Source organism: Equus caballus, chromosome 6 (genome assembly GCF_041296265.1).
Source record: "Equus caballus isolate H_3958 breed thoroughbred chromosome 6, TB-T2T, whole genome shotgun sequence".
Lineage (NCBI taxonomy): Eukaryota > Metazoa > Chordata > Mammalia > Perissodactyla > Equidae > Equus > Equus caballus.
The window spans coordinates 91414562-91429228 of NC_091689.1; the positions used below are offsets into that span (position 1 = coordinate 91414562).

The 14667-nt window shown below is 38.0% G+C and overlaps 1 protein-coding gene across 3 annotated transcripts in view; it reads right to left on the reverse strand.

The window, feature by feature from the left end:
- TAFA2 (TAFA chemokine like family member 2) overlaps positions 1-14667 on the reverse strand; it is a 417458-nt gene that overhangs the window by 12852 nt on the left and 389939 nt on the right. The gene's annotated exons all lie outside the window — the stretch shown is intronic.

The following is a 14667-nucleotide window of genomic DNA, read 5'->3' on the forward strand; positions in this document are numbered from 1 at the left end:
TTTACAGAGTTGCAATAACCTCCTAAGTTGTCTCCCTGGTTTGTTTTGTCCTTTGCAGGTCCTCCTCCTGTTTGCCACCTCCATCCTGAAAAGAAAAATCTATAATAGTGTCCTATTACGAAAAGAAATCTAAATTCTTGTGATGATATAGAAGGTCCTTCATAATTAGACCTCAACCCACCCAGCTTCAACTCTCCACCTTCCCACCCCCCCCAGAGACACACAGGCTCAACTCCCATCACACCTAACTACCAGATCCTCACAGAGCTTGGTTTGCCCATTTGTGTCTCCTTATCTCTGTGTACACTTTACTTTTGCCTGAAATACTCTTCTTTCAAACCTCAGGAGAAATGTTACCACTTATAATTCAGAAGCCTTTGTGATTCATTGAGTCAACACTTTGTCCATACTTCTAAGACGTATCTCATATTATGATTATTTCCTATGCTGTTTATTTCTTCCACTAAATATTGAAAAAAAGGATATTAGCATACAATTTGTTTCCTCAGTGCTAAGCAGCATTCCAGGGACATAAACGATGCCAAATTTTTTATGAAAGGTTGAAATGATGGATGGGTGGGTGGATGGATGGATAAATGAACAAATTAATAAATGAATGAATTAAGGGGAAAGTGATAAGTAATTTTAGAAGAAGGAAAACAAGAGCTACTGCTAAGATTCTCTGTGAATAGCAAGGGGAATGATTAACTAACCCAAAAGGTCAGTTCCTTCCTTTTTTATTTTTTTAGGATTATTCCCATGAGTCTGTGGTTACAGAATTTGAAATTATAGATATGCACGGGTCCTGACATCAGCTTCACATTCGCACTGTGGATATTTAAATTTATTCTCATTTGGAAAAGGTCTGATTTTTAAAGCAAAATTAATTCATGAAAATAATAATGCAAGAAGATAATAGCAATCTGTGATGCTTTAATTGGTATTAGACTAACCACTGGGGATGTGGAAAATGTCCAAACAGATACATCAGGGTTGATTCTGCCATACTCATTACAGTTAATATTTCAGTTAGAAATTATCCTAATTTTTAAAAAAATGCACTTCTCCTCTCTTGTGTAATTTCCATACTGCTGCTTGACACTGTCAGGAAAATTTTCTCATGAAATATTTCGTGGTGACAATTATCGTACACCTAGGTATTACATGCTCACTTGATATCAGCTATGGTGGTGCAGATGAAATATCCTCAGATTCCCTATAACACAACAAAGTAAACAAATACCACAATGATTTATTCAGCACCCTCCCCCGGCAATATTGTGCGTGCAATCACACACACGCACGCACGCGCGCTCTCTCTCTATTTAAGTTCAGGATGCCTGATCTCTCCCTGCTTTATTCTCCAAAATGGAAGCTGGTATTTTGAAAGCCAAAGCGAAGTTAATTTTTGCTTAGCTAAATGCAGTCTGCTGCATTTTCTGGTCAGGACGAGAATGCCAAAGACAGCCGATCCGTCTGCTCCTCAGGGAAACATGGAACCCTCCTCACCTTCCTTGGCTTCCACCTCAAAGATCAGAATTGCTGGCATCTGGAGACTAATTAGCACACATCCATTTTCTCTTGAAACCCTCAGAATTATTCTGTGAGACAGTCTCTGTTTCCTATTTACTGTTATTAGTCCTTGTTACTATATTATCCCCATTTCCAGTTGAAGAAAGTGAAGTTCAGATAAATTAAATGAAGCTTCTCAGAGATGCATACAAGGAGTAAGTGACAGTCTAGGGACTGAGATTCCTATTTTGGGGGCTTCAAACCAGTGAAACAGGTCCTGCATATCCAGTTCTTCCATTCATTTGTTTGATTTAACATTGTGAGCACATACTACGTGGCAGGCTCTGTCCTAGGAACGAAAAAAAGACAAAAACCCCTGCCCCTTGAAACTGACGATCTAGAGAGGCAAACGACAGACACAATAAGCAAAATTTTAAAGCATGTAAGGCCATGCCAAGAGAACAAGTCAAGAGGAAGAGAAGGATTTTTGAGGCAGGGATGTACAATTTTAGTTAGCAGAGACAGGAAAGACTTGCTGAAAAAGTGAGACTTTAGTGAAAGCCTAGAGAATAATAAAAGAGCCAATCAAGCTGATAGCTGAGGGAAGAGCATTTCAGGTGGAGAGAACAGCATGTGCAAATGATGTGAGACAAGAAAAATAAGCAGAGGAGCATGGTGGCAATGTAGTAAGTAAAGAGGACAGTAGTAGGAGATGAGTAAGTAAGGGGGACAGTGGCAGCAGATGAGTAAGGAAGAGAGTAGTACAGATGAGTAAATGAAAGTAGCAGGAGATGAGTAAGTAAGGGGGATAGTAGTAGGAGATGAGTAAGTAAGGGGGAAGAGTAGTAGGAGGTGAGTAAGTGAGATGGACTGTAGTAGTAGGAGATGAGTAAGTAAGGGGGATAGAAGTAGTAGAAGATGAGGTCACAGACATTTGCTCATTTGTTCATCTATTTCTTTGTTTATTCAACAAATGCAATTGTTGCCCCTATGTTACCTAGGATAGACAGTGGGCAAAAGCAGATATGGTCGTTCTCACTGGGGCACATAAAAAGAACTACATTAAAGTTCCCAGAAACACACATGGCTTCATACCCTCCTCCCTCCAAAAGCCCCATTCCTGGAAATTGCAAGCGGATAGAGCCTGAATGGACACGAAAGACCACAGCGACTTCTTTTTCTAAGCCCTGAAGCCACTGTGCTTTCTGTTTAGACAATGAAGGCTTGCAAAGGTTTAGGGCAGGAGAGGGGAGTGAGCAAGCGAGAGTGTGAGTGTGAGTATGAGTGTATGTGTGTATATGTGTGTGTATGGGAAAAGCAACCGATTTTTCCTGGCAAATGTTTTCATCTGACCATGGCAAAGAATTCCTGAATGCATGACTTATATTCACTTATAATCCCACTAGACTGAGACATCCCCTAGTACAGAAAACCAGTCTAGAAGACGAAGGCCACACATCCACTGTGGCACTTAGCTTTCCCCGTCTATGAGAAAAGCTTTGAAGGGATGTCCCCTGCTCAAACTATTCAGTGGTTCTTGGGATAATGATGGTCAAGAGAAATGTGAGTTCAGTCATGAGAAAATCTCTCTGCTTTTAGGGGGTTCTGAAAGGAAAAGATGGAGAGGACTCTAAACTAATATCTGAAGCAGAGGGAAGAAAATATCTCAGGTGCTACCCCATCCAGGGCAAAGTGGTCTGAAATGTGTAGCAGAGGGGAAGCCAAAAGTTATCTGGTCCACTTAGGCTTTTCCTACTCTACTGTTTATTCTCATAACTTGGAGGCTAGACGGCCTGGGTTTAGTCCCAGCTCCACTGCTTACTGGCTCCGTAACTTTGGGTAGCCTCTTCATTTCCAGTCTCCTTAGGTGTAAAATGAGGGTAATACTCAAGCCTATCTCATGGGGTGACTATGAGGATTCAGTGAAGTAATTTATGTTAATTGCTTATAATACTGCTTGACCACAGTAATAACAATGTTATTTTTACTAATTCTAGTAAAAACGGTAGTCTGCAAGCACTAATGTAAACAGAAAGCCACTTAGCATGTGGTTTCTTCCTGAAGAATTAAACCTTTCATCATTAGGAAACGTCTGTCCTTAGCAATAATTGTCGCCACAAATTCACTAGTATTAATATCATTCTATCGGCTTTCTTTAGGTTAGTGTTCGTGTAGTGCATCTTTCCTGTTACTTTTTAATTTTAATTTTTATTTATTCTTTAGATGCACGTCTGTTAAACAATATATGCTTGTGTTTTGATCTTTTGATCCAGATCAACAATCCTTGCCTTTGTCTTTTAATTGGATCATTTAGGTCATTTGCATTTGATAGAAATTTGGGTTAAAATCTACCAAGTACTTTCTATTTATCCCACTCGTTCTAGATTCCTTCCTCCTCTCTTTTGCCGTTTTTTGTACTCCCTCTAACACTGACAATTGCCTCCGTGGGTTGGCTAACTCCCCAAACTGGACTAACGTCTCTTGGTCTTCATCCTCCCCTAGATCCTGAACCAGGATTCCTCACTTTCTTGTCGGCTTTCCAGTGCCTCCAAGTATACCACCCTACATTCCATTCAACTCTTCAGTCTCCTTTTGCAGGAGGGTGAGAAGGAGGTACTTTGATGATATTACTGTCAATATCCCTGACTAAAAGTGAAAGTCAAGTTATACAGGTTCAATTTTACTCATGAACTTAGTGTTGATTAGTCATCCACCAAATTATGTAATATTTGAAATATTAGTTTGGCATTCTACCCACATAGAACCTCTGTATTAAAATCTTGTTTAGACTGAATCTTCTCTCCAAACTTAACTTTCATCTAATGCTCAAAACAGAAGTTAGTTAGTAGTTATACTTGGGGTGACTGTATTTTCAGTTTGCCTAGGATAGTCCTGATTCACACCTATTGTCCTGACTTCCTGTTGGGTTTATCTGGGAAATATGTCCCAGGATGGACAATAAATAATATCACGACCCACAGAGAGTAATTACCCTTATCGTGGAAATTTGAATTTTAGTAAATAACTCCTGAATGTTGAAATCATCAAGCTATGAATGCAAGACTTTCTAATACAAGAAACTTCAGCCACTGGGATAGACAAAAAGGAGCACTTCTTGAAGCATAAAACATTTCTGAAACCCATTAAATCACATCAAGTTGCTAATATTTTAAGGTTGGCATTGAGGAGGAGTTCCTAGACGCAGCTCTGTACTAACTTCAACTTTTCCATCATAAAGTTGAGAGATGGAGGTTGGAATGTGAAAGACTGACTATAATATTATCAGTTAGTAGTGTAGTCCAAGGTCATGAACTCTGACAATCAAATTAAAGCCATGGCATGCACTCTTATCTTTGAGATAAAAGATTTGTTATAACAAAGAGGTCAAATAGGCTTCTTACAAAATCTAGATCCATTTAAAAACACTAATACTCTCAAGTATAGGGTTCATTTACTGAATTTTGTTGTTGTTGTTATTTCTATTCTAATGAAAAATTCTCTTCTAATGGAATTTTCCCAATTTTGCCAAAAATTGAAAAATGAGAATTGTCTGTGAATTTCAATTTTCCCTTTCTTTTTTCCTTACCATAAATAATTAAAATTTGGCTAAGAGATAACGTGTCCTAAGTACATTGAATGTTCATCTACTGATGACATTGATGAAGAAAAAGATGAATTTAAGATGTTAAGAAATTATTAAGTAAAGCCAAAGAGCATGAGGTTAAGAACATCCATCATGGGCTTATCCTGACTTGGCTATTTATTAACTATGTGACCTTGTTAGTTCACTGCAAAAACCTCAGTTTCCTTCCTTATACATGGAGCTAAGCCTTAGCATATCACATACTGTGAAGGTTAAATGCAATAATGCCTGTAACATTAAGAATACAACAAATGGTGATTCTTAAACACTTGCAAACAGAAATTTGAAATACATATTTTCAAAAACATAAGTTTATCTACTTAAGATTATTCTCATTATTCCATTGTTAATCTAAAATATGAACTCTAGAGTCAGGACAAATTATAAAGAAGGTATGTTATGCACATAAGGCATAACACAATTTTTTTAAATCTCTTAAGAACAAAACTTACATATAACACATTTGTTCGAAATGTACTAAGGTTAAAAAATACCACTTAGATTTTGTTTATTATTCCATAAACAGGAATTATTGGCCTCTGATAATTGCTGAATATCTATAAACACTTTCAGCATCAGTTTCTACTTGGTATTTTTGTGATTTAGTAAGAACATTAGTGTTGTATTAGTAATAGCAAACTGCGCAGGGGCAGCTCAGCACTCAATCAGTCTTTACTGCTGTACTGACTACTCCAAGCTAACCTCATCTTAAATTGCTACCGGCAAACTACAAAAAACTTAAAATGAAAAAAAACCAAAAAACCCCCACAAGCCCTAGCACATAGATGCCAGCATAACATCCCTCCCTCTCAAGTCAACAAAACAGTTTAACCATAAGGGATACTTTTTGTGAGGCTGTCTTTGAACAGTACCAGTGAATACAGAAATACCAGTTGAGGGGCCTGCCCGGTGGCACAGTGGTTAAGTGTGCATGTTCCGCTTCAGAAGCCCGGGGTGTGCCGGTTCGGATCCCGGGTGCAGACCTACGCACCACTTGTCAAGCCATGCTGTGGTAGGCATCCCACACATAGAGCAGAGGGGTATGGGCATGGATGTTCCTCAGCAAAAGGAGGAGGATTGGCTGCAGATGTTAGCTCAGGGCTAATCTTCAAAAAAAAAAAAAAAGAGAAAGAAATACCTGTTGAGTGAATGTCAACAACTGCAATGGTGAGGGCGGGGGGGGGGGGGGGGGGGGGGGAATTGCCTCATTCACTTTGTATCTCTGGTAAGTCCTCAGAGATGTTGCCAAAAAGCCAATGTCTGGTGGTTGTAAACGAGAAAGTGTTTCTGCTGCTGTGGCATAAGCCTAGGAAAAGTGCTTTTACAATTGATTAATACAACAGTTCCTACCTGGCCCACCTGATACGTAACTGCAATGACCCAGAGCCTGTGACCATTACAGACCCTGGAATCCATGTATTCCATCTCTCTGGTTTCTGTCTAGGATGAATTTTTTGTAGCTAATCCAAAAGGAAATAGTTGCAGACAAACCAACCTTCAAAAAATCTGTGCTTTCTCTTTAAAGCTCTCATTTAAATATGAATAGAGGGAGTAAAGGAAGTACTGACATATCTTTATATCAGTGTGTATTTAACAAGACTGACAACTATAGGATAACAACGTTCATGCTGGAGTTTTGAGAGAGTGGACCCACATTATGAGCCTATTTAACAACTTACTTGATTTCCGTATAGCACTTTACAGATATTAACTCACTTAATCCACATAAGGAAATGATGTGGTAGGCATATTATTGTCCCAATCTCACAAACGTGCAAACTGAGGAGCATGGATGTAAAGCCACTTGCCAAAGGCCACCAGCTAATAAATGGGTCAGTTGAGACGTAATCCAAGTAATTTGACTCCAGAGACTGGCTTCTTAGTCATTACACTATCCTTGAAGACATGCTCAACAGAACACAGCAGCCATTTCTCACTGAGCAAATGGGATCCATTGTAAAAATAGACAGGTAGGTAGGTAGGTAGATAGATAGATAGAAAGCTCCCAGTAATGTACCCGTGTGAGTGATTAAGGCAAAGCTAAATAGAATTCTTGGAGCCATTCTGGAGTCTTCAGCATTTTAGAGGTTTTTGTTTTTGTTTTTAATGCAAAAGTCCTGTTAAATTAACATAGATTATTACTCCCTTCCCAAGGAACAAGACTTCCTTGCTTACATATTAAATAGCTAGTCACAGAGCTCCAGAATGTATTTATGACTACAGTTCTTACCTCTGCTGTATGTGGTATGACTAAAGAATAAGATTTTTTCTTCGGTGTAATAACAGGGGTTTTTTTTCTTACGAAATCCATCCTTTTGGCATAGGTGATTTAGAATGACAGCTTTTTTAACCACTTGTGTGCCTAGCATATCTTCTCAAAAGATTGCCCTTTCCAAACTAATCTGGTATCTAATACCAGATAGTTATATCTAAGACATAACAAGAAGTATGCAACCAAAAGAAGTAGGTGAAAAAAAAAAAAACTTCAAAATTTCCACTGTAGGTGGGACAAGAAAAACTGTAATCTGAAGTGGCATCTCCACCTTGCAGAAAGATTGTGACTGTATTTGTCTGTGGATATCCAGTTCCTGACACAGTGACTGGCATTTTATATATGTTCGATAAATGCTTAGCAAATTAATGATTCAGATATGATTTTGTTCTACCACGTCCATTGACAGGTACAACATACAGAATAAAGTAATCTCCAAATATGCACATATAGTTCCAAATTTGCACACATAAAGAACATCCCCTAGGCATATAGAAAGACTCTACTTCTTGAATCTCCTGCCTTGGGTGTATCCATAATAGTTTTGAGCAAGAATTGTGGTCAAATTTGTTGCTTGAGAACTGATTTTGCAATTGCTAGAGCAAAACCCTCCAGAATTATCTTTCCCTCCACCATGGCAACCAACAATATAGCAAATCATGTCTGCACTTCAGCCTTAGTTTAGAATGAGGAAGATCCAGAATTGACACTCCAAGGCCACCTATGAAGGTGATATAGCCTAAGTAAGACATAAACCTTTATTATTTTAAACTATTGAGATTTGAAGGTTGTTATTCTTGTTTTGGGGTTTTTTTTTTCTGTTTTGCCTAGTCTGACTAATACAGAGTCCATCCCGTTGGATCATGAATGGGAACTTCTCCTGGGCAAAGACTGTCTTACTTATAAGTGTATCCCCAGAGTTTAGCACAAAGCCTGCTATAGTAGGTATTCAACGTTATTTTAACAACTGAAAAAATATGTTTAATCTGTATCAGAATATCATCAAAATGAAGTACAATACCTAAAATCTTAGGAAACAGAATGTCTACAAACAGCATTGGAAATTTTCAGAATTCACAGAAACTCCAAATCAAAATGCCTAACTTAGAAACCTGATAAAAAGGAGTTATGATGTGGGTGCCTACAATGGAGTCACTGAATTGAAATTATAGACAAATTTTGTACAGACCTTCCACTAGGCAAAAACAACAGTTGGCAATTGAAAATCCTAGAGAAAAGTTTACTTAGGTGACTTACTGTGCATTTCTAGCCTCCATAATTCTCACTTTACTTTAACATTGGTGAAATGGGCATAACTCTGCATGCCCATGCCTGCTTCAAGAGCACCTTGCTTCATCAGATACATAAGACTTTTTTCCTTGTTTTCTTAGTACAAAAAGTACTTTCCTTTGGATGGGTATAAGGGATGGATCTCGATGGACATTTTCCCAATGAAAGCTGCCAATTCCTCACATAATACCTTGTGAAAACTGCTACCAGTCTTTCATCTGTAACTGTACAGTCTTTTATTTGTAAAAATGCCTTCACTTCCATTGGTAGATCTAGTTCTTTGACACTCACAATTGTATATGGAAGATCTCACACACACACACGCACGCACGCTGTTTTGAAGATTCAGAGCACTTCTAAGAATACCACCTATGTAGTTACAACATTTAAAGAACATATGATGGTCATGTCCATAGTAGTCAAAACTTTCTGAGAAAATATTTGGAAGATATATTTACATTGCAATGGTTATGATTCTTAAGAAACAATATATTTAATTGGAAAGAGTATAAAGTTTGGAATCAGACAGATCTGTGTTTGACCTCTGCCACTTGCTAATTATGTAGGTTTAGAAAAGTTACTTAATCTCTTTGAGCCTCTTTTTCTCATCTGTACTAAAGAATAATAAGACAGCATGCCAGTTATAGTAACTATTAGACGTAATTTCTTTAGCTTGTTTAGCACAGAACTTGGCAAGAGTTGTCACTAAGCAAAAGAAAGCTATTAGTAATATTATCAACATTATTATATTGCTCGCTTGATCTTTTATCCATTTTTGAATATTGCTGAAAATATTAAAATATCCATGTGTATTAGTCAGGGTTCTCTAGAGAAATAGACAGGGCTGGGGAGGTCAGACTTTTATTCAATTTAGGCCTTCAACTGATTGGATGAAGCCCACCCACCTTACAGACGGCAATTTTCTTTTCTCAAAGTCCCCGAATTTAAATGTAAGTATCATCCAAAAACATTCTCCCAGAAATACCCAGAGTAATGTTTGATCAAATATTGGGCACGTGGCCCAGCTAAGGTCACATTAGTTAATCATCACACCAGTAATACCTTGCCCTTGACTTTCTGAACATACAATTCCTATACTTAACTGCCTCATGAATAAACAAGGTCACCTGATGACTGAGCAACAGCTACAATACTTCTTGAACTTCTTTCTATCAAAGCTTGAAAGAGACAGTCTCTCAATGGGACCATTCCTCTTGTAAAACCTATAAAGAAGGAATTGGCATCTGCATTTTGAACAGGGATTAGTGTTTATGATTGGTTTATGGAGCTCCCATTTTGTACTAGATAAAAGGAGAAAAGAAGAGGACGGCCCTGGAGAATCAAGTGCGTCTATCTAAAGCCAAAGATATGTGAAATCATAGAAGAGTGAAGAAAAGAAGAAAAAAGTGTCCATAACTCATCAGCAGATTCAACCCAGTGACATGCACCTAATTACGCATAACCCAGGGTGGCATTACTAATATTCCATCATCATCTTAGCAAAATTCACCCAGAGTACTCTGGAAGAGCTGAGCATCCTATATAAGCATTCAACCCTGAGACGGAGCTGGTATACATTTGCAAGGATGAGGCTGAGAGAACTACAGTGCAGAAGAAATGGGAGGATGATATTAGGTTGATAAATTCTAGTGGGACCTTGACAAGTTGGGTGGACAACATCATTGTATGGCAACCACGAGGAACCATGCTGGATGAAATGGAGAAGTAAAAATTACCTGATCCCTTCTGATAATTTCTCCCTCTTTCTGTAATTGCAGTAACCTCAGAGAGGCTGAACCCCTAGTGAGAAGTTTCTGGCACTACTGAAAATACACCTACCCTAGACTTTTTTAATCCACTGATATGAACACTTTTCTTTCATGTTATGAATATTGACTTTTATCTTTGGTATTATATAATGATATGACACAATTTCACTGAATAGGGTCTCTTTAGACCGTTACATGGGTGAAATGTGAATTTGTCAAAAGCTACTGTTAACAACTTTTATCATAAACTTTACTTATAAGGGAATTCCATTACAGCTGAAATAAGAAACCCTGAAAGTTATAATGCGGAAGCAGATAGTTCACATCTATATTATAGATGCAGGGGTGCTCTCAACAAGTTGATTTCATTGGTGAAATTTCATCTCAAACAATGGTTGACTGTCTGGCGAGGCATTTGCCTTCAGTAACCTCACAAATCAATCATATGTTGTAATTGAAGATGGAAGTTGAGATTTCTAATCATGATACCTGTTTAAATTTATCTGACTGTTAGCCAAAGTGTCTGTTGAGAATATTCAATTTTATTTCTTTCAAGATAGAATAAAAGCATCTCAGGATATGAATGCTACAAACAGTCTGAGCAGATCAACTCTCCTCACAATTACTCAAGCATTACTCACCCTACTGAAGAATAGGGTGTTTCAAAGTTGCAAAGCAGAGATTACATTCAATTATGTGCAAACATCCTTTGAAAATGAATTTATACTGCCTGGTATTACGTAGTCTGCCCCTCTCTCTCTCTCAATCCTAGTTTTCTTTTAACAGGACTGGGAAGAGCACAGGAGATGCAAGGTAAAAGGTAAAATATGTTTCCCACCAGAAAAGAGGAAGCAATAAAAGGTAAAATCATCAACAGTAAGCAGAACCTCAACAGAACAGCCCTTCATTGACTCTGGGCTAATCCCACCACAGATCACGGGAATCCAATATCATAACGATGACCCACAGGAGCTAAAGGTACCTTCAACAGCTAAATAACTCTCATAGTGAATAAGTTCAATATTAAACATCTTAATAAATGAAATTACCTGGCTTAGTATAAACTACCAAGATTTTTGTTTGTTTCAATTTGGCAACTTGAGTCTTACCTTAGATCACATTTCAATTGAATGGCGGATTTTGCTGTAAGCAATATACGTTACTTAAAGATTTTTAAAGTGTTCTATAAGCTTAGAGCACTAATAAATATGTTCAATGTTATAAAGTTCCAATATTCTCACTTGCTGGTAGTAGTCTTAAATTATTTTCAATTTAGAGTTATTACTATGGCCCCAGAGGCAAAACCCTTTCCTCTGTTCTCTTCTATTTTATATCTGGCAGAAAATTTTTAAATGATTTAAAAGTCTATCCAAAAAACATGTATTCAGTGTTGGATTTTTCTCTTTGAATAGTTCATCGACAGGAATGTAGTCTAGTTGATAAAGCATTTTACTGGATTTTTGTTTTCTTATGTTAATATAATACCTGATGCAAAGGTAGAAAAATGTTCAGTTCCATCTCAGCATCACAGAACATAATACTTTGATTGTGTTTAGTCACTATATACTAAGGAGACAAATTAGTGAATAACTTTCCTATGGATGCCATAAAAATCTGTTATGCCTGAGTTTAGGTGGGTTATGGGCCATGCAATATTAAACCACCAATATGCTCCTATGGCACCTGTGCAAACCTCTGTCCTTCTATTTCTATACCTGACAGTGATTTACCGATTTTCTATCCAATTGACTGTGAACTCCTTGACAGCAAAGAGTTGTGATTTTTCAAAATTTGAATCCCTTAAGCCTACCACAGTATCAGGCACATAGCCACAAAGCAGACATTCAATTTATCTTTACAGAGTAAACGAACGAATGAATGGACAAGATTCCCTTGAATGATATTTATTAATTCTGCTGAAGAGATTCATATTTATTCTTATTTTTATGTTTCTAACACTGCATTCTATTTTCAATAGATGCATATTATGCAGTGTTTACAATGTGTTACCAATGACATCATCCAACTAGGAGGCAAGTTTTAAGATTATGAAAGAGTAAATAATATCCAGCTAATGGATCATGAACTTCCAGTATTTCTTGCAAATACAATGTTCAGAAAGAGACTTCGAGGTCACATAATCTGTCTGTAAAGTCCATATTCTTGTATCAATTTATGTCCCTGGTTCCCTGGAAGTCTACACATCATGTTCCTTAGCAGGTACCTTCTTCTACACTAGCTGCTAAAATGTCTTTAATGTTCTTTTCTTTCAACACGTTCCTTCTGAGAGAGACTCCTTAATTAATTATTTCAACGCTATTTAAGGGATACTATCTTGATCTTTGGGACTAAATATCAACCTATCCACTTGATATCTCCACCTCGTCATGTCTTTATCAATTAAAATCATCAAATATGTCAAACCAGAAATATATGAGTCTTCCCGAGATTTTCCCGTTCACTCACTTCTTATATTCAATTCATTACCAAGCTCTGTTGATTCTACTTCCCAGCCCTCTATGTCCCCACTATATCACTCTGCTATCCTAGTTCAGGTCCATTCCCTCCTACTTCCTTCAATTCCCCGCAATTGACAAATCGTAGCCAAAGAGACTTTCTAAAGTGTAAATCAGACCCTTCTCCTCTCCTTCTTAGAGGTTCTTCAATGGCTCACCATTGCTTAGCAATAACATCCAAATGTTTTATCACGGCATTTAAAAGGCCGTCATGAGGTAACTCAGCCTGCCATGATTCCCCTCCCAGGGATACCCCACCCCCTCACACACATGAAATTACCCTATGAACTGACTTCAATTCCATGAGCAAGCTAGGATCTTCTCTACCTCCACGCCTTTGCATAAGCTGGTTTTTATTGCTTGAAGTAAATTGAACTAATTGACTCTGAACTTCTGCTCATCCTTTAAGTCAAATACGATGACCTTCAGAAACGAGGAACTTCCTATTTCCCAAGACAGCCCATTCAATATCTAAGTGAGGAAAAAATACCTTCAATATACTAATCCATTTCTGTCCACCTCTCTTTATCTAGAGCTGACCCCGAGATAGTTATTCTTTGGCCTTAACTGTATTCCTCGTAGTCACAGAACAAGTCTTATTCTTTCACATGATATATCTTCAAATACTTTAAAACACGTTACTCCCAGTGCTTCTATTCTCTGAGGTAAATATCCACACAGTCCTTTACATAAGCCTCTTTTTTCCAGCCCACTCAAAGATGGCGTCCAGATCTTTATTGGATACCCCAGACAAGGTCTGACCATTATACAGTAAGCTCAGCTCTGCCCTTGGTATTAGGCACACCTCACCAACTCTCCACTCTTCAGAGGTGGGTTGTCCAGCAGGGAGCTGGGATTCACTCTCCTCCTAGAGAGAGTGGGGAATTAGGCCACAGCTGTGTTTTCCTCCACAAGCTCAGGGTCAATTATAAAGCATTTGGAATGCTGAGCCTGTGGGAAAAATTACCTTTTATTTCTCAGCTGTACCTTCACCCTGCTCTCCAAAGAAAGAAATTAAATTAACTTGGATTTTAAAGCAACGATTAAGGGATTTAAATTCCACAGAAAATGTGTGAGGAGTAGAGGGGGGAAAGAGTCATGGGGGGATGAATACAGGGGAGATTACCTGGATGTTTTAACCGTGGCTGTAACCCACCACAGAAAAAGGAAAAGGCCTGGAAGCCCCACTAGCTAGGGTTCCTTGAACTTGCCCTTCCATTCTTCAAGTCTGGTGAGGTCTCTTCCACTTTTAATAAGGTAGTCTAGACAACCAAAAAAGGATGCAAGTGTTGCCTCTCCCAGAAATACTTCCCTCTGAACAGATATCAAGCTCTCCAACATTAAAAATAAATCTCTGACAGAATTTTAGCCCTCGGACCTCAGGCAAGAGGGAAATTGCCTTCACCCCTTAATTCACAGGATGTAAGGAGCAGCCTAAGAATGTACCTCACAGTTCCTAACAAAATTCTGTTATGTCCAAACTATATTGTATTGCAATGTGCAAACACAATTAATTATAAGATTATAAGCACAATATTCAGAGTAACACCTACAAATAAACACCTGGCTCAAATACTATAGGCACATTTAAATCTTACAGGAATGTCAAAGCATTGAGATGTTGCCCATTTTTCATTTTAATTATAGAAATACAGGCCAGGTTTT